The following is a 20,710-nucleotide window of genomic DNA, read 5'->3' on the forward strand; positions in this document are numbered from 1 at the left end:
ACAATGGGTGTTTATATTTATATATATAGATACATATCACACATACATTATTAAAAATAAAATTATTACACATGGATCATATATCCAAATGCAATATATGAATCTATAAGACAATGAAAACAAAACAGGTAAAAATTTTTATGAACTGGAATTAGGCATGACATTTTTTAAAGTGTCACCAAAATAAATTCATAAAAGGAAAAAGTAACTGAAAAATTGGACTTCATCAGACTCAGACTTGGAGAAAATATTTCAGTCATATATCCAACAAAGGATTTGCATCAAACTATACAAAAAAAAAAAATCTCAAAAGTCAACAGCAAGAAAACAAGTAGCCAAATTTTAAAAATGAGTAAAAGGTGTTTGTTAAGACTTTTGTAAAGAGGATGTATGAATGATACAAAAATCTCAGAAAAAGATCTTCAACAAAAAATGCAAGCTAAATCCATGTACATATTAGAATGGCTACATTTTTTTATGTCGACAATATTTAGTACTGTAATTAATGCAGAGCAAAAGGAAACACCATATATTACTGGTAAGAATATAAAATCCTACAGTCATTCTAATAAACAGTCACAATTTATTTTAAATTCAAACATTCACTGATCATATGACCAAGTAATTCCATTCCTAGGTATTTACCCTAGAGAAATAAAAACTTACATTTACACAAAATCTTTGACATAAATGTAAAACTGAAAACAACTCAAATTTTCTTCAATAGGTGTTATGAACTAAATGTGTCCCCCACTCCAAATTCATATGCTGAAATCTTAACCCCTAATATAATAGTATTAGGAGTTGGGACCTTTATGAGATCTCTTAGTTAATTTTATGCATCTACAACAGAATAACACAGACTGGATAATTTATAAAGAATAGCTTATGTAGCTCATGTTTCCCAGAGACTGGAAGGTCCAAAAACATGGCTTCAGCACCTGGAGAGGATTATCCCGTGGTGGAAGGGTTGAAAGTGAAAGCAAACACAAGAGATAGAAAGAAGCCCTAGGAACCACACTCATTTTAACAACTAACTTTTGCCGATAGTGACATTAATCCACTCATAAGGGCTCCAACCTCATGACATAATTGCCTCTTATTAGGTCACACCTCCCAGCACTATTGCACTGGGGATTAAGTTTGCAATGGATAAATGTTTTGAGGGAAAATTCAAGCCATAGAAGGAGATAAGTCATGAGGGTGGATTGTCACCAGTGATATTTGTGTCCTCATAAAAGAGACAGCCGGAGAGTTCTCTAGCTCTCTTTCTGCCATATGAGGACACAGTGAGAAGACAGCCATCTATGGACCCAGGAAGTGGGCGCTTATCAGACACTGAATCTTTTAGTGCCTTAATTTTGGACTTTCTGGTCCCCAGAACTGTAAGAAATAAATTGTTGTTTAAACCACCCAGTCTATAGCATTCGTTTGGAGCAGCATGAACTGATTAAGACGATAGGTAAATGAATAAAATTACTGTTGAATATGCATACAATGGAATACAAGTCAGTTATAAACATATTAACTGGTACGCACAACAACTTGCAGAAACCTTAAAGTCATTTCCCTGAATGAGAGAAGCCCTGGCCATAGATATCAAAACTTATGATCCTATGTATTGTATATTCTTGAATAAACTTAACCATAGTAATGGGGAAAAAAAAAAAAATCAGAGGTTGCTAAGAGTTACTCACGGGCAGATATGACAAAAAGGGACAGCAAAAGGAAGGTTTTTGTTGTACTATCATAGAGATGGTAGTTATACAAACTCATACATCTGTTAAAATGCATAGAACTGTGCACTAGAAAAAGGTAATTTTACTACATGATGGTGTAAGCTATAATACAAATTACACATATAAGGAATTGCCTCTATTGTCCAAATGATACTTGAAATTGTAAGTGTAATTTTTTTTGAAAAGAGTTAGGTGGTTATTGCTGATTTAAAAAATAAATGTAGGACTTACTCAGTTTATTTTGTCTTACATGACCTTGGCAGCATGTATACATTAAGAAATTCACTTATTTTATCTAAATTGTCAAATTTGAGGGTATCAAGTTGTTTATGGAATTGTTTTATTTTGCTCTTGATGTCTATCGGTTCACTAGCAGTGTCTCTTCTTTCTCCTGATATTAGAAATCTACACCTTTTAAATTTGTTTGAGTTCTTTGTAGATTCTGGATATTAGCCCTTTGTCAGATGAGTAGATTGCAAAAATTTTCTCCCATTCTGTAGGTTGCCTGTTCACTCTGATGGTAGTTTCTTTTGCTGCACAGAAGCTCTTTAGTTTAATCATATCCCATTTGTCAATTTTGGCTTTTGCTGCCGTTGCTTTTGGTGTTTTAGACATGAAGTCCTTGCCCATGCCTATGTCCTGAATGGTACTACCTAGATTTTCTTCTAGGGTTTTTATGGTATTAGGTCTAACATTTAAGTCTCTAATCCATCTTGAATTAATTTTCGTATAAGGAGTAAGGAAAGGATCCAGTTTCAGCTTTCTACTTATGGCTAGCCAATTTTCCCAGCACCATTTATTAAATAGGGAGTCCTTTCCCCATTTCTTGTTTTTGTCAGGTTTGTCAAAGATCAGATGGCTGTAGATGTGTGGCATTATTTCTGAGGACTCTGTTCTGTTCCATTGGTCTATATCTCTGTTTTGGTACCAGTACCATCCTGTTTTGGTTACTGTAGCCTTATAGTATAGTTTGAAGTCAGGTAGCATGATGCCTCCAGCTTTGTTCTTTTGACTTAGGATTGTCTTGGCAATGTGGGCTCTTTTTTGGTTCCATATGAACTTTAAAGCAGTTTTTCCAGTTCTGTGAAGAAACTCATTGGTAGCTTGATGTGGATGGCATTGAATCTATAAATAACCTTGGGCAGTATGGCCATTTTCACAATATTGATTCTCCCTATCCATGAGCATGGTATGTTCTTCCATTTGTTTGTGTCCTCTTTGATTTCACTGAGCAGTGGTTTGTAGTTCTCCTTGAAGAGGTCCTTTACATCCCTTGTAAGTTGGATTCCTAGGTATTTTATTCTCTTTGAAGCTATTGTGAATGGAAGTTCATTCCTGATTTGGCTCTCTGTTTGTCTGTTACTGGTGTATAAGAATGCTTGTGATTTTTGCACATTGATTTTGTATCCTGAGACTTTGCTGAAGTTGCTTATCAGCTTAAGGAGATTTTGGGCTGAGACAATGGGGTTTTCTAAATATACAATCATGTCATCTGCAAACAGGGACAATTTGACTTCTTCTTTTCCTAACTGGATACCCTTTATTTCTTTCTCTTGCCTGATTGCCCTAGCCAGAACTTCCAACACTATGTTGAATAGGAGTGGTGAGAGAGGGCATTCCGGTCTTGTGCCAGTTTTCAAAGGGAATTTTTCCAGTTTTTGTCCATTCAGTATGATATTGGCTGTGGGTTTGTCATAAACAGCTCTTATTATTTTGAGGTACGTTCCATCAATACCGAATTTATTGAGCATTTTTAGCATGAAGAGCTGTTGAATTTTGTCAAAAGCCTTTTCTGCATCTATTGAGATAATCATGTGGTTCTTGTCTTTGGTTCTGTTTATATGCTGGATTACGTTTATTGATTTGCGAATGTTGAACCAGCCTTGCATCCCAGGGATGAAGGCCACTTGATCATGGTGGATAAGCCTTTTGATGTGCTGCTGAATGCGGTTTGCCAGTATTTTATTGAGGATTTTTGCATTGATGTTCATCAGGGATATTGGTCTAAAATTTTCTTTTTTTTTGTTGTGTCTCTGCCAAACAACCCCATCAAAAAGTGGGCAAGGATATGAACAGACATTTCTCAAAAGAAGACATTCATACAGCCAACAGACACATGAAAAAATGCACATCATCACTGGCCATCAGAGAAATGCAAATCAAAACCACAATGAGATACCATCTCACACCAGTTAGAATGGCAATCATTAAAAAGTCAGGAAACAACAGGTGCTGGAGAGGATGTGGAGAAATAGGAACACTTTTACACTGTTGGTGGGATTGTAAACTAGTTCAACCATTATGGAAAACAGTATGGCAATTCCTCAAGGATCTGGAACTAGATGCACCATATGACCCAGGCATCCCACTACTGGGTATATACCCAAAGGATTATAAATCATGCTGCTATAAAGACACATGCACACGTATGTTTATTGTGGCACTATTCACAATAGCAAAGACTTGGAATCAACCCAAATGTCCATCTGTGACAGACTGGATTAAGAAAATGTGGCACATATAAACCATGGAATATAATGCAGCCATAAAAAAGGATGAGTTTGCATCCTTTTTAGGGACATGGATGCAGCTGGAAACCATCATTCTTAGCAAACTATCACAAGAAGAGAAAACCAAACACCGCATGTTCTCACTCATAGGTGGGAACTGAACAATGAGATCACTTGGACTTGGGAAGGGGAACATCACACATCCGGGCCTATCATGGGGAGGGGGGAGGGGGGAGGGATTGCATTTGGAGTTATACCTGATATAAATGACGAATTGATGGGTGCTGACGAGTTGATGGGTGCAGCACACCAACATGGCACAAGTATACGTATGTAACAAACCTGCACGTTATGCACATGTACCCTAGAACTTAAAGTATATATATATATAAAAAAAGAAATCTACATCTTTTGATTATTTCTCTTAGTCAATTTGGCTAAGAATTCATCAATGTTATGAGTATTTTCAAATGTCCAACTTTTAATTTGATTGATTTTTCCCCTTTTTCTATTTGTATAAATTTATAGGGCACAAGTATAATTTTGTTACATGAATATATTGCACAGTGGTGAAATTAGGGCTTTTTGATTTTGTTTATTCTTTTTCTTTTTTACTTTTTAATGATTTCTAATTTCGTATTTACATTTTCTTGCTCCTGCTTGTTTTGGATTTAACCTGTTCTCTTAGTTTTTTAAAGATGAATGCTTATGTTACTTATTTTAAAACTGTCTTCTAATACATACCATTTAGTGCTATAAATGTTCCTCTCAACAGAATGTAAGTGGCATCCCATATATTCGATTGGTTGTATTTTCATTTTTATGATGGTCTAAATATTTTAAAATATCTCTTTACATATTCTTTTTGACTCCAGAGTTGTATAGAATTATGCTGTTTAATTGACAATATTAGGAGTTTTCTAAATATCTTTTTATTGTTGATGTCTAGTTTACTTCCATTATGGCTCAAGACATACTTTGCATGATATCTTTGCAATAAAATTTGTTTTGTGGGCCAGATGTATATTGTTTAATGTTCCATATACACTGCTGTTGATGAGTAGAATGTCCTGTAAATGTCAATTAGTTCAAGTTTTCTGATGATTTTATAAAGGTCTTCTATAACGTTACTGAATGTGTCTGTGTAATTGTTCTGTCATTGCAGAGAAAGCTCTGTTAAAATTTCAAACTATGGATTTACTTATATTACTTTTTGGTTCTATCTTTTTTCTTTCTTTCTTTTATTTTCTTCGTGTGTCTTGACACTGGTTTTAGAAATATCCACATTTAGGATTGTTATGTCTTGTAGAATCAGTCTTTTCAGGTAATGTCCTTTCCTTTTTTCTTTTTATTTATTTTTAAAATTATTATTATTTATTAAGTACAGAAAGGGTCTCACCATGTTCCCCAGAATGGTCTGAAACTCCTTCCTCAGCCTTCCAAGAGCTAGGATTAAGTGATGATCCAATGCACCCACACAGGTAATATCCTCTTCCATGCCAAGAAATAAGATATTATTTCTTGTTCCAAAGTTTACTTTGTCTTATATTAATATAGAAATTTTACCTTTGTTTTTGGTTGATAATTTCATTGCATGGATTTTTGTTCATTGCTCAATAGACAATAATTGATTTTAATTAAATGACTCCCAATATAGAAATATATTTATACTAGTAAATTTGTATTTAGCTCTATGCTGTAGTGAAAAATATTTGATTACTGACTATGCTTTTAAATTTTGGATTCTGTAAATGAAATATTAAGATTAAATTTTGAGTCTAATTGTTAATATAGTATGTAAGTATCCCTAGATCTCAAAAAATGTAACATGCCGAAAATATATTTTCAAATACATTTTGTATTCTAGTAAGCCCTTTATTATCACCAATCCTATCGACACTAATTTGGTTTTCTATGTTTTGCAAAATTTTGCGTGCACTAACACATATATGTGAAGAATGAATTATTTTCTTTAGTGTGAAAATCAAAATTTATCACTTAAAATCTTGTCTCTGTAGCTAATTGTCCACTATTTAAGTTGACTATAGTAGTACAAAGGATAAAAATGAATTGCTAAGGTAATAAATCTTAAAATAAATCAAGAGATTATACAGGTATACTGAAATTGAAAATTTAAGTGAATGACTGGTGGACGGCGGAAGCCAAGTTTTTCACTCTTGGAGTGCTAGTTTACTGATAAGCCAGAGAAGAAGACTGGAATAATCCACCGAGTACTGTGGCTCATGCCTGTAATCCCAGCACTTGGGAGGCTGAGGCGGGCAGATCACCTGAGGTCAGGAGTTCAAGACCAGCCTGACCTACACAGGGAAACCCCATCTCTACTAAAAGTAAAAAATTAGCCGGATATGGTGGTACATGCTTGTAATTCCAGGTACTTGGGAGGCTGAGGCAGGAAAATCACTTGAACCCAGGAGGTGGAGGTTACGGTGAGCCGAGATTGTGCCATTGCACTCCAGCCTGGGCAACAAGACTGAAAGTCCATCTCAAAAAAAAAAAAAAAAAAGAAGACTGAAATTATCCATGTGATAATGGATTACAGTTGGAGACATCAGGATTAACTCCACTTTTGCTTAATATAAATATAAATAACTACATATAAATTAATTTCTAGATATGTAAATATATATAGGTTAGCATAAATGTATATATTTCCTTGGTTCTGTCAGCTTAGAGGTTCTAGAAACAATGATGGGCTAGTATCATCAAGCCCAATCTAATGCTAAGACTCTGCTTTCCTCATTCTCTAAATAAAGAAACCAGAATCTGTAGAGTAATGACTCATTTTAGGACAGGAACAGGAAATATACAAAATAAGGCTGAAACATCTTGTAGTGCCATAAATAAGGAAGTACTCCAAAAAATATTTACGTTGATGGAGGAATGTCAAAGGGACTTAGGAAAGAACTCCCAAAGGCCTGATCTGGAACAATTTGAGTACAAAATAAATAAAGAAGCATTAAACTATAACCCAAAATTTAAAATATTCATAAATCTACAGCAATATAACCAAATAAAGTAAGACATTATTCTTGCAGAAGAATTCCAAATAATTTATCTAGAGACTTTGACCTCAAGGATTTGGAGCCTATTTCTTCATACTCTAAGTGTGATGATGTCTTCCAAAGACTGCAGTATGGAATGGATGAAAATAATGTACTTTCAGTGAAAAAGACTGAAAAACACTGCCTCAGCCAAGTGATCAAGGTCAACATAAACAGTGGTTTATCATGTTAATAGTATGTACCTTTGATATGATAAAACTAACATGGAAATTTTATGTGGTCTTCCTTCCCAAACTTTATGACTCTAGTCTAACTATGAAAAAAAAAAAAGAAAAACCATACCAATTCCAATATCAGAGTATTCTAAGAAATACTGGACAAGTACTCTTTAAAATTCTCAAAATATTCAAAAACAATGGAAGTCTGAGAAATGATCAAGAAACTCTAAGAGTTGTGAAAGACTGTATGGCAACTAATTGCAATGTGATATCTCAGATAAGATGTTAGAACAGAAAAAAGGACAAGGGGTAAAAACAGAAAATCTAAATAAACTATGAAATTTTAGATCATGATGATGTGTCAAGATTGGTTTATTAATTGTAACAAATGTAGGAGACTAATATAAGACAATAATAGGGGAATGTAGATGTGAGGTGTATGGGAACTCTGTACTATCTTCTCATTTTATCTGTAAATCTTAAAAGGATGTAAAAATAGAATTTATTTTAGAATTATTATCTTTCTCTCTATATAAAGAAGTAAGAGAGTTTCAGTAGGTCCTACAGTAAGTAAAGACCAATATTTTAACAGAATGTAATTTAAAGAAGCAATGAGAAATATGAAAATAAAATTTAAAGATACAGTAAAAAATTATGAAAATTATCTTCTTAAAGGCAAACAACTAACAAGATAGTGAAAAATGACCAAAATTCAGGGTTAGACAGAAGCCTGGGGAGATGAGCCTGGTTTGGGAGTAGCTCTTCCCCTGGAGGTGTTTGTTGATTCTGGAGAAAACTAAACATGAAAAGAGCTTTACTTATGACGAGTGAGGAATAAAGGGATGTAACCCAGCTATAGATTGGTACTCCAAAGCTATAAGGTAGGAAAAAGAGAGATTCACAAGTAGATGGGTTCCTACAGGGACTGTAGCTCAGCTTGTAATCATTTCCTCTATTGAAATGGGATTGTTGTACGGAGGAGTTTTTGAATTTCAAAGAACAACAGCAGAATTAAATGTACATAGTTTTGGAAGAAAATTATTTTACCTAGTTCTGTAGTTACCCCCACACTCAGCATACATACGCTCCTCTACATACACACACACACACACACACACACGAAACACAGAACTGAAACACAGAGATATGAAACATTCTTGAAAAACCAATAATAAAACAAAAAGCCCCCTGTGATGGTTAATATTAGGTGTCAACTTGATTTCATTGACAGATGCTTAGATGGCTGGGGTAAAGTATTGTGTTTGAGTATGTCCAAGAGAGTACTGCCAGAGGAGACTGATATTTGAGCCAGTGGACTGGGAGAGGAAGACCTACCCTCAATGTGGGTGGGCACCATTCAATCAGCTGCCAGCATGGCTAGAACAAAACTGGTGAAAGCAGGTGAAATAAGCTGGCTTGCTGAGTCTTCTGGTTACCTTCTTTCTCCCATAAGGGATGGTTCCTTTGTTCCTCCCACCCTTGGACATCAGACTCCAGCTTCTTTGGTCTTTGGACTCTCGGATTTACCCCAGTACTTTGTTGGGGCTCTTGGGTCTTCAGCCACAGAATGAAGGCGGCACTGTCAAATTCCCTGTTTTTGAGGCTTTTGGACTCAGACTGAGTCACGACTGGCTTATTTTTCCCTAGCTTGTAGACGGCCTATTGTGGGACTTCGTCTTGTGATTGTGTGAGCCAATTCTCTCTAATATACTTCCTTTCATATTTACATATATCCTATTAGTTCTGTCCCTCTGGAGAACCCTGAACAAACACCCACAGATATTAAAGCTTTTAAGATATAGATTTTATAATAATAATTGTATTTACCTTGTTCAAATAATATAAAATAAGATTTAGGATTATCTACTCAAAATCAAATATATAAAATACAAAATTGAAATGTTCTAGCTAACTAAATGCAATACAAGTATTTAAGATCTCAATGGTTGTGTTTTAGCTTCAGCTTAGACACAGCTGAAACATGAATTTGAGTACTGGGCTGCAGTATGAGGTTGAGAGACATAGAAGACATAATGAAACAATGTAATGTATGCTAAATTGGGGCCCTAGACCAAAGCTTTCAAATGGTAGACATTCAAAGAATATACATTGAATGAATAAATAAATGAAGTGGAAAGATATGCAGTGGACTGCCATTCAACAAATAATTGCTAAATTTTTATTTTACTTTGCTTAATGTGTGATTCAAAGAAAGTTAATTCAATTATTTGGTTGAAAAGAAATCATAGTTTAGAACAAAACAAAACCAAATATTATCATACTCAAAATCTCTGAGAATAATTCGGAGTACTATAGGATATTAGCTCAATGGCTGAAATAGGTTCATAAAATCTCTGCCTTTACACTTGCTGTAAGAACAATTGATCTGATTATCATACTCTTTATGTATTTTCCTATTTGATGTCAATATCCTATTAACAGCATTTATATGGAGCCTAAAAAACGATAGTGACAACTCCATTAAATATGTGTAAGAAATATTATCTCTATAGGAGACAGTGTTTCAACTTTATTCAAGATAACTTTTAAAGTAACTTTTAAAGTAAATTATATTGCTATTTAATGAGGTCAATGAAAATTATTACATTTATTATAGAAATGTTTATTTCCTCCATAAAGACAACCTCTGAAGAGTCAAAATTATTTGAAACTGAATGCCTGAGTGGTATCCATGACTAATGGTTTTCAACCAGAATTTACTTTCTCATGAAGTATATCGCTTCCCCCCACTTCTACATCAATAGGGCAATGTTTCGCTTCCAAAAAGTACTTAATTTGGAGAGTTAATTTCATGTTGCAGTAAAAATTCCATTAAATAATTTCTTCATTTTACCTACTCCTATTCCTTTTCCAAGGTATTATATATAGAAAAACATGCTCAGCTGGTTTCCTTAAACCCAGTCCCTCAGGCAGAAAGAAAAGATAACTTGGTCTGAATGATTTTTTCCTCTTCCTGCCTTACTCTCTTATAAACTGACTCTACCTGGCTGAAAATAGATGAAAGAGTGTATTAAATTAACTTGTGCTCTTTTATTTCTGGCTGCTTCAGGAAATGAATTATCAAACCTGAAGTAAACTTTTCTTCTTCTTCTTCCTTCTTCCCTGCCCTTCAGGAAAACCTTCTTGCAATATTGTTTCAGATGAAAGTACTATAAAGTCTATCAATGACTTTACACTTCATTATGGGATGAGCATCAAACACCACTTGACTGTACTTGGCTCATTCGTCCAGTAACATGTCCAACTTAACTACCGTTTATTGAGGAATTAACATATATTACCACTTACTGCAATTTTTTGATATATACTTATTCATATGCATGTCTTTTAATTTTATTGCAATGTCATATAAAATATTTCACTGGTCCTTAAAATATTTTATCACCAGAAGAAATGGAGAATCATAGTTCCCAGGTGGTAGAATAAGATTTAGAATATGAAACATAGTGCTAAAAGAGAGCTTAACTGTTAGTGTATGATATGGTTTGGCTGTGTCCTTACCGAAATCTCATCTTGAATTATAGTTCCCATAATTCCCACGTGTCATGGGAGGGATCTGGTTGGAGGTAACTTCATTATGGGAGTGGTTACCTTCATGCTATTCTCATTTTATACCAGGTTTTTCCCTGTTGCTTGGCACTTCTCCTTCCTGTTGCCATGTCAAGAAGGAGGTATTCTGCCATGATTGTACGTTTCCTGAGCCCTTCCAAGCCATGCTGAACTGTGAGTCAATTAAACCTCTTTCCTTTATAAATTACCCAGTCTTAGGTATTTCTTCATAGCAGCATGAGAACAAACTAATACAGTGCAATTACCTCATTTTTGCAGAAGAGTAAAATAGGGCTAAGAAAGTGAAATGATATTATTAATATCAAAAGAACGTAAATTGTAATAAGTTTCTCTATGATTTGTCTCCAATACAAAATTCTTAAAGTCATTAATCACCTCATCCGTTGGTTTCTCTCTGTTCCTGATACCTATTTTTACTGTTTGTTATGTTCACTCATTCTTCTAGCCAACATTTATAAGGGTCGCTTCTGTGTTTAATATTTTTCTAGGCTGTGAGAATATAACAGTTGGATAAAAGGTAAATATTTCTTATTATTTAGAGTTTTTATTCTGGTTGGGGAGATACAACAAAGTAAATACATCTACTGTTGAGAAGAGGCAGATGAACCAAAAAGCTAATGAAGCTTAATTATCAGGGCTACTCACTTACATAGGCCCCTTCCAAGACTCAGAAGGGACACTAACAGTATTTCACATGGTCATATCATTTTGTGTAATTGCAAATTATGCAATATTTATGACAATGGGATAAGATTTTGCCTCATTTTACTTCAACTTCTCCAGCCATCATACTTTTTCTTGTCTTGTCTAGACTTACAGAGGCTGCAGACTTTCTCTGCTTCCAACTAAGGGGAAGCTGATGAAAGAATATATTTGGGAAACATTGCATTACCAATCCAAATTTATTTCAATCAAACAACAAATTTAGGAAGTAAAATACAAGGAAATACAAGTATATTTAAAGATATAGTACAGACACAAATATATTAAAATATAATAAAAATATTTTAAGCAAAATAAATACATAAATATATCTATCTCCTTAGATATATAAAAATATAAAGATAGATATAAACATCAATTGATAACTGAGTAGGTGAAAGATATGGATATGGCTATACATGTGCTGAATAATTTAAAAGAGAAACAATCCAGTAGAAAAATCACTAAGATATTTGAACAAGTATTTTCTAAGACTGTCTAACTAAATGATTAATAAAGTTATGAAATCATGATTATTCTCTTTAGTAATCAGTAAAATGTGAATTAAAACCAAATTTAAGTACCCTTACATACAGATGAAGATTGCTAATATTAAAAAAACACGCACACACACATTTTGGAGGGCATGTGATACAAAAAGAAATTTTATACACTGTTCTTAGGAGTGAAAATTAGTATAACCACTTCAGAAATCATTAAAACTCAATTATACAAATGAATGATACAGCAATTTCATTCATATGGATCTTCCCAATAGAAATCCATTCACTTCTTTATCAATAAACAGTGCAATTATGTTCATTGCAACTATTCTCAGAACAAAAACATTTTCATTGCAACTATTCTCAGAACATAAACAATGCATTGAAAATTTAAATAGATTTTAACATTTCAGTAGAATGCCAAATAGCATTACATGCAGTAATATGTATAAATCTAATCAATGTAATGTTTACCAAAAAGAGCTATATAAAGAAATAGTTAAATTCATATAAAGTACAAAAATAGGCAGATTCAGAGCAAAAATTAAAAAAAAAGCTCATTAAAATCAGGTACCATTTAAATTGGTAGGAAAATGAAGTTGTGATGTTTTCGATACCGGCTATTATATTTGTTTGCTGATTTCATAGATAAAAACATATTTTTGCCTGTAATCCCAGCACTTTGGAAGGCCGAGGCAGGCAGATTATGAGGTCAGGAGATCGAGATCATCCAGCTAACACGGTGAAACTTCGTCTCTACTGAAAATATAAAAAACTTATCCGGGCACAGTGGCGGGCGCCTGTAATCCCAGCTAGTCGGGAGGCTGAGGCAAGAGAATGGCGTGAACCCCCTAGGTGGAGCTTGTAGTGAGCCGAGAGTGCTCCACTGTGTTCCTGCCTGGGCAACAGAGCGAGACTCCGGTCTCAAAAAAGAAAACAAAAAACAAAAAACACAACAAACATTTTTTTTTTTAATTTTTTTTTTTAATTTTTATTTTTTATTTTGCATTTCCAAAATTATCAGCTAATGAGAACACTTTTTTATAGATACTAACCATTTGACTCTCTTGTGAGGATTGCATACTCACATCATTTTGCCAGAAATCATTAAAACTCAATTATACAAATGAATGACACAGCAATTTCATTCATATGGATCTTCCCAATAGAAATCCATTCACCTCTTTACCAATAAACAGTGCAATTATGTTCGTTGCAACTATTCTCAGAACAAAACCATTTTCATTGCAACTATTCTCAGATCATAAACAACGCATTGAAAATTTAAATAGATTTTAAGTTTTATTAGAGTTTACATATATAATTATGAATAACCCTTTTTTCAGGAACTCTTTAGAAATACTTTTCTTTGTTGTATTTATTATATTTCTTTAAAGTTTTGTCTTATTCTATTTCTAATTGCTTATTAATATTGAGTTTATTTTCCTTTTGCCATGAAAGTTTGTAAAACATAGGATTTAATTTCTCAGATGATATGCGGTTTCAAAGCTTTCATCATACCTGGAGTGCTCTCCGAATTACAAGATGATAAAACTAAGCTTTTACATTTTGTTTAGTATGCATAGTTTTTAAATATCTAAATCTTTAATCTACCAGAATTATAAAATGGCCAATGAAATGTGTATGTAAAAACATACACACATATACACACATGTGTATATGTATGCACATCATAAGCATTCACTTAGATATACACATATGAATTAGGTAAAAGATCTTTAGCATCACACATGATATACTGGAATGTGAGTTATCCCACGTCATGTGATCTTGGTTCTAATCTCATTTTATTCACTATTTTGTCCTTAACTTGAAGCAAGACACTTTATTTCTCTGGGTTTGTTACTTTAACTGTAAGATAAATTGATTGAACAAAATTAAATCTAAAGTATCCAATAATGTATTAGATAGGAACTGAAGAGTTCACTTCAGTTCTGACAGTTGTGCATGCTATGCGTGGACCTGATCTCTGCAAGATCCTCCAAATCCATAATGTTCTGCCAGGTAAAATTTATTCTCACATCTGCAATCAGAGGGAAACTAATGTGCACATTATCTGTATTAGGCACATCTATTATTAGTTGCTTAGCTCTTGAGTTCTTTTGTCTAGGTGGAATATCTGACCTCATATTTCCAACCATTGGTGATTTTACCAAGGTACCACAATATACAAATTCATTCAATTTTTCAGGCTGCATGTATTCTAACACTTATAATCCTCTAAAACAGAGGATTAATTTGAGAAATCGGTTTCATTTCTCTGGTAAGTACAAGAAAACTATGTATTTATGGATAGTGTTTTTTGAAAGTTATATTCAAGCTGTCATGGGAAAACAAAATTAGGTGATGTTAAGTAAGAGGATGATGGAAGAGGTAGAATAAGATAAATTGCGGTGAAAAGATAAGAATCCCAGTGAGACAAGAGAATATCTTCTGTTTTTCATAGCTTTTGAGCTTAGATGAAGCATATGTGCTTAATTTATTATACTTCTTTTGGCTTCTAGGAAAATAGTCTTTAACATTATGTTCTACCAAATGTCTTATGTGAGTGCTATGGAATGCACTACATCCTCAAAATTCATATGCTGAAGTCCTAACCCCCAATGTGATGGTATTTGGAGATGGGGACTTTCGAAAATTATCAGGTTCATATAAGGTTATGAGGGTGGACCACTCATGAAGAGCTTAGGACTCTTCAAAGAAGAGATACCAGGGAGCTTGTACTCTCTCTCTCTCTCTCTGTGCCTTTCTCTCTCTTCCTACCATGTGAGGATGAGTGGGAAGACCTGTAAACCAGGAAGAGAACTCTCACAAGAAACAAATTCTGCTGGCACTTTAATTTTTGATTCCCTAGCCTCCAGAACTGTGAAAAATAAATTTCCATCATTCAAGCCACCCAGTCTATGGCATTTTGGTTATGGCAGCCAGAGTTGACTAAAATGGCTATTACTTTACTCCCATTATCAAAATCTGTATTAGTCAGGAGTCTGAAGAAAAATAGAATCAATGAGATATGTGTACATGTATATCTATATCTGTATCTATATCTAATGCTAATATTTATCTACACCATATTGATATCTCAGTATTTGCAGTCTGCAAACTGGAGACCAAGGAGAGTCAATAATATGGTTCTAGTATGCATACAAAGACCTGAGAACCAGTATAAGTTCTAATCTGAGTCTGGGTCTAAAGGCAGAAAAAGATGAATGGATGTCTCAGATCAAAGAATCAGGCAGAGGCCGGGCGCGGTGGCTCAAGCCTGTAATCCCAGCACTTTGGGAGGCCGAGACGGGCGGATCACGAGGTCAGGAGATCGAGACCATCCTGGCTAACACAGTGAAACCCCGTCTCTACTAAAAAATACAAAAAACTAGCCGGGCGTGGTGGTGGGCGCCTGTAGTCCCAGCTGCTCGGGAGGCTGAGGCAGGAGAATGGCGTGAACCCGGGAGGCGGAGCTTGCAGTGAGCTGAGATCCGGCCACTGCACTCCAGCCTGGGGCCACAGAGCGAGACTCCGTCTCAAAAAAAAAAAAAAAAAAAAAAAAAAAAAAAAAAAAAGAATCAGGCAGAGAGAGTGAATATTCCCTTACTCAGATTTTTTGTTTTATTCAGGCCCTCAATGGATTGAATGAGGCACATCCACATTGGGGAGGAAAAGTTGCTTTATTCAATTTATTAATTTAAATGTTAATCTTATCCAGATACACCTTCACAGAGACACCTAGAATATACTTAATGAAATATGTGGGCACCCTGTAGCCCAGTCAAGTTGACACATAAAGTTAACCATCACAATGAGCTAGGTGGATATAGGTTTTGCCATTTTCAAAACAAATCAGCTGTGGGCAAATGTTTCTTCCAATTCTCAGTCTCTAAAACAATTTGACTAAAGAATTATTCTAATTTCCTTTTTCTCAATCACTCAAACAGTGAAATAATCTAAAAGCCAAAATGTTCATAATATATTTGTCCTGCATCCTCTCACTGCCCACTTTATACTGATCCATAATTATATCTCTAAGTATTTGACATGTTATACTAGTTTGCTTTCTTCTTCATAGCGATTTTCTTTTTAAAGTGCTATACAATACTGGTACAACAACAACAAAAAACTACGTACTTTAGAAAATGCTTACTTTAGAACGTGGTGAATTGAAATGATTACAATCACTTTCTTTCTAATGCTAACAGCTTGATCATGACAGCCCAGTTCTAGACATTTGCCTCACTGAATTGACCAACCCAAAACTATTTTGTCATAAACTTTCAGTTTTTCCAACCAATTGCTCAATTTTTAAGACCCTCTCTGGCCCTAAAACTTAACACATATTCTTCACTAATTTCCCCCATTTGAGACATAGCAGACTCTCAAGATAGTTCTTGCTTCCTTCAGTAGGTCTAATAAAGTTAGCTTTGCTTTCTGAAAAGATTTTTTATGTTTGTCAATAATCTCCAGGCAGGTATAGAATACCAGAAAGGAAAAGACTTGAAAAAAATAAAATAAATAAAGGAAAGGAAGATAATTAGATCTATCTTAAAAGCATGACCTTATAAGCAGAAGAAACTATTGCATTTCTGTAGAAAAGCCAGACAATGAGATAAAATTAGAATATTTTATGTACCCTATAAGGCAAGAGGGAATACTTTGGTGAGGACAAAGCAGTACAAGCATGTCTGTCACCCCCTTTGTTTTGTAGCATCACTTCCTCAACCTGTACAAAATTAAAATTTCATAAGAATCCTATTGATAGGTTATGTGCCAGTCTTTAAATAAGGTATTTTTAATTTTCACCATTTTTTAAAATTGCAAAACACCTATTTCACCACCTACTTTTTTTCTATGAATATTCTAATGTGAATATTAATGTTCCTATATATTTGGTTTATATTTATTTAAAGCTAACATTTTTTCTAGTGAATGTATATTTATTAATCATTCAACTTAAGGCTACAGAAAATAAAACCATAGTAATACAATTTTTAATATAGAAAAAATACTGGTTTATCAAAAGCATGAGAATCTAGAAAATACACAAGTGTTTTTTCTTAACCCTTAACTCACCATCTTTGACTTAAATATAAAAAAAATGAGAAAAAGAATTAGGTGGTCCCACTACTAAATCAGGAAAACTAAATTAAACAGTTACTCTAAATAAGGTGAATAAAACAGACACTTTTTTAGAAGAAAGACCTAGGTCAGAAGAACAAAAGAGAATCATAAGACTACATGTAGACTACATGTAGCTTAAAAATATTGGCTATGCAAATTGTAATGAACAGAATTCAAGGTTTTGAACTCCAACTTTCTTCTTTTTCTTTTCCTTCTTCTTCTTGTTCTTCTCCTCCTCCTCGTCCTCCTCCTCCTCCTCCTCCTCCTCCTCCTCCTCCTTCTTCTTCTTCTTCTTCTTCCAATTTAAGTTCTGAGATACATGTGCAGGACATGCAGATTTGTTACATAGTATACATGTGTCATGGTAGTTTGCTGCACCCATCAACCCATCATCTACATTAGGTATTTCTCCTAATGCTATTCCTCTCCTAGCCCCAAATCCCTCAGAAGGCTCCGGTGTGTGGTGCTCCCCTCCCTATGCCCATGTGTTCTCATTGCTGAACTCCAACTTCTATTTTTGCTCTAGGATTCAAGGAATTTGTTCTAATTCAAACAGGTCTTAAGTTCAAATTTGTAAACCAAGATGGAGACATCCAGTTCAGGGATCAGTGCAAAAAAAAAAAAAAAAAAAATCCAAATGAGATGTTCTTAAGAGCAAAGGAGCAGGCAATAGAGAGGTCCATCCACACATGGCAAAAAAATTGTTTCACAGCATGTAGAATTTACTAAATTATTTTCAGTCTCACTTGAATTTAAAATATATAAAAATAAATACCTGCAATACATTGAACAGCTACACTATGTTGAGTAGTACATGCAAAAGTCTTATAAACATTACCTTCATAGGTAAAATTGTGGCAAATTATTTCCTACATCTGTATTTTACAGGTAAGAAAAGTGAAAATAGAAATAGCAAGTTTTTTGTTCCAGTTCACATACAATGTAGGTGACAGAATTCAAAACCACATCTATCTGATTTCACAGCAATAAACTTTCACTGAGTTAGATGTTCATAAACTTTTCCAAAAAACTATTACAACTTTTTTTGTTGTTTTTCAGTTTTGAAATACCCATATTAAGAATTTTATTTCAGTTGTTGGCAAGATTTTGACATTAACATGCAAATAAAGTCAAGATGATTTATGGTGTTTTGTTTTCTTTCTCCCAAAACCTGAACAGGATTCATCCTTTATTTTAGGAGAAATTTCTATTGTAGAGTATATCGTACCACTGGACATGACTCTCTTTTGTGATGTCCTCTAATTATCACTTGAAATTACAGCCTTCGAAGGCACAGAATCTATTAGACCTCTTCTGTCTGAATATTCTTCCCAATAACCCATTCTACATTCACCACTGCACAGCCATATGGAGCTGCTCAGTCTTTTATTGAGACTCTTGATTGAAAAGCCTCATGGGACCATGAACAGCCAAGGAAAGAAAAAAGGATTAGTAGTAATAATACTAAGATTGGACCAGAAAGACTGATTCAGCAGATATATGAGCCATAATTTCACATTCTACCATCCCAGCAGCAAGGGAACTAATTACATGGCAGACACTCTGGACTTCAGGTACATTTTTCATTTCACTTCAGTTGAAGTCAAGTATTCCAAAGAGTTTGCTACATAAAACAATGTGTTTGCTGCCAAGATGCACTAAAATATGTATGACAAAATTGCAATATCAGGCTATCCATGTTACAACAATTCCCAAAGCTATGAAATTGCAAATTCCTTTCCCATTAATGAGGGAACTCTATTTCAATCAGTGAGTTGAAATATCCTTGTTTATTGTGATGCCTTATAGCATACCATATGCAGTGATTGTGCTTTCCAATAAAACTTACTTGATGAACTTTGGGGTATACAAAAATGTCAAGTTGATGTTGTATGGTGCAATTTTTGCATTATGTATATTTTAAAGGGAATGCTTTGGTTCTGAAATATAAAAATTATCAATGACTGTAAAAGTAACAGTTTCTCATTCTTTAAATCCTTATGCTAATAAAATGTGAGTGTAATTTTTTTATTTAAGATTTTCAAATTTTTTGAATTTTCAGTAAACTGAAAGTGTTCATTGAATATGCAATATGTGTGTGTATATATATTATGTTGAGTAGTACAAGAAAATCTTACAGATATTACCTTAGTAGTTAAAATGGCTGCAAATTTTTTTCTACATCTATATTTTACAGGTATGAAAATTGAAAATATAAGTAGTAATACACACACATCTGAAATACCATTATGAGCAGGTGATATTTTTTAAATGACTGTCACTAACTTCAAGTGATGTTAATAATGTATTGGAAGAGAGTTTACAAAATGATTTTAAAAAGCAAATAAATGAATCCTATATAGAAATAGTTATTAGAATGCACACAAAACTCTATGCAAGTAAAGAAATGGATCTGGGGGGTCTCTTCAACTTGATTCCTGTTCATTAGTTTCATCTCGTCATGAACATCAGTCCTCACCTAGGTAAGTTTTAATTCCATGTCAGTGATCTACTCATCATCAAATCTTAATGATATCCCTAGTCCCATGACACATCTATTTTCACATGCCTTTTGATCCACTTCCCTTTGCTTCACAAGCAACTATGCCAAATAATAGCCACTTTTATGAATATTCTTAAATAATGACTGCTTTTTTTTTAAAAAAAAGCACATTTTATAGCATCTGCTAAATGCTAGGATTATAGTTATATAAAAGTCAGACATGATTTCTGCCTTTTCAGAGGCTACATTCTAGCTGGTATTGCCACTAGGTTAAAACTTACACATCTCAAATAAATATCTAGAACTTAATAGCCTATTGTGGGCTGGGCACAGTGGCTCATACCTGTAATATCAGCACTTTGGGAGACTGAGGCAGGTGGATCATTCGAGGTCAGCAGTTCGAGGCCAGTCTGATTAACATGGTGAAACCCTGTCACTACTAAACATAGAAAAATTAACTGTGCATGGTGGCATGCTCCTGGAATCCCAGTTATTTGGGAGGCTGAGGCAAGAGAATCTAATCAACCCGGTAGGCTGAAGCTGCAGTGAGCTGAGATCGTGCTCCAGCCCCACAACTGAGGGAGATTCTGTCTCAAACTAAGAAAAAAAAAAAAATGAAGAGAGCAGCTAATGGTTCACCAAACACTTCTTATCTTTATTTTGCACAAATATCAAATCTATTCTTCACAACCTTTATTTTTTGTTAAATATGGCTGTGTTATTGAGTGACCACTTTACTGGGTTCTAGATAATAAAATGCATGGAAATGATGTGTACCACATCTAGCA

Source organism: Trachypithecus francoisi, unplaced genomic scaffold (genome assembly GCF_009764315.1).
Source record: "Trachypithecus francoisi isolate TF-2019V2 unplaced genomic scaffold, Tfra_2.0 Lachesis_group1, whole genome shotgun sequence".
Taxonomy (NCBI): Eukaryota; Metazoa; Chordata; class Mammalia; order Primates; family Cercopithecidae; genus Trachypithecus; species Trachypithecus francoisi.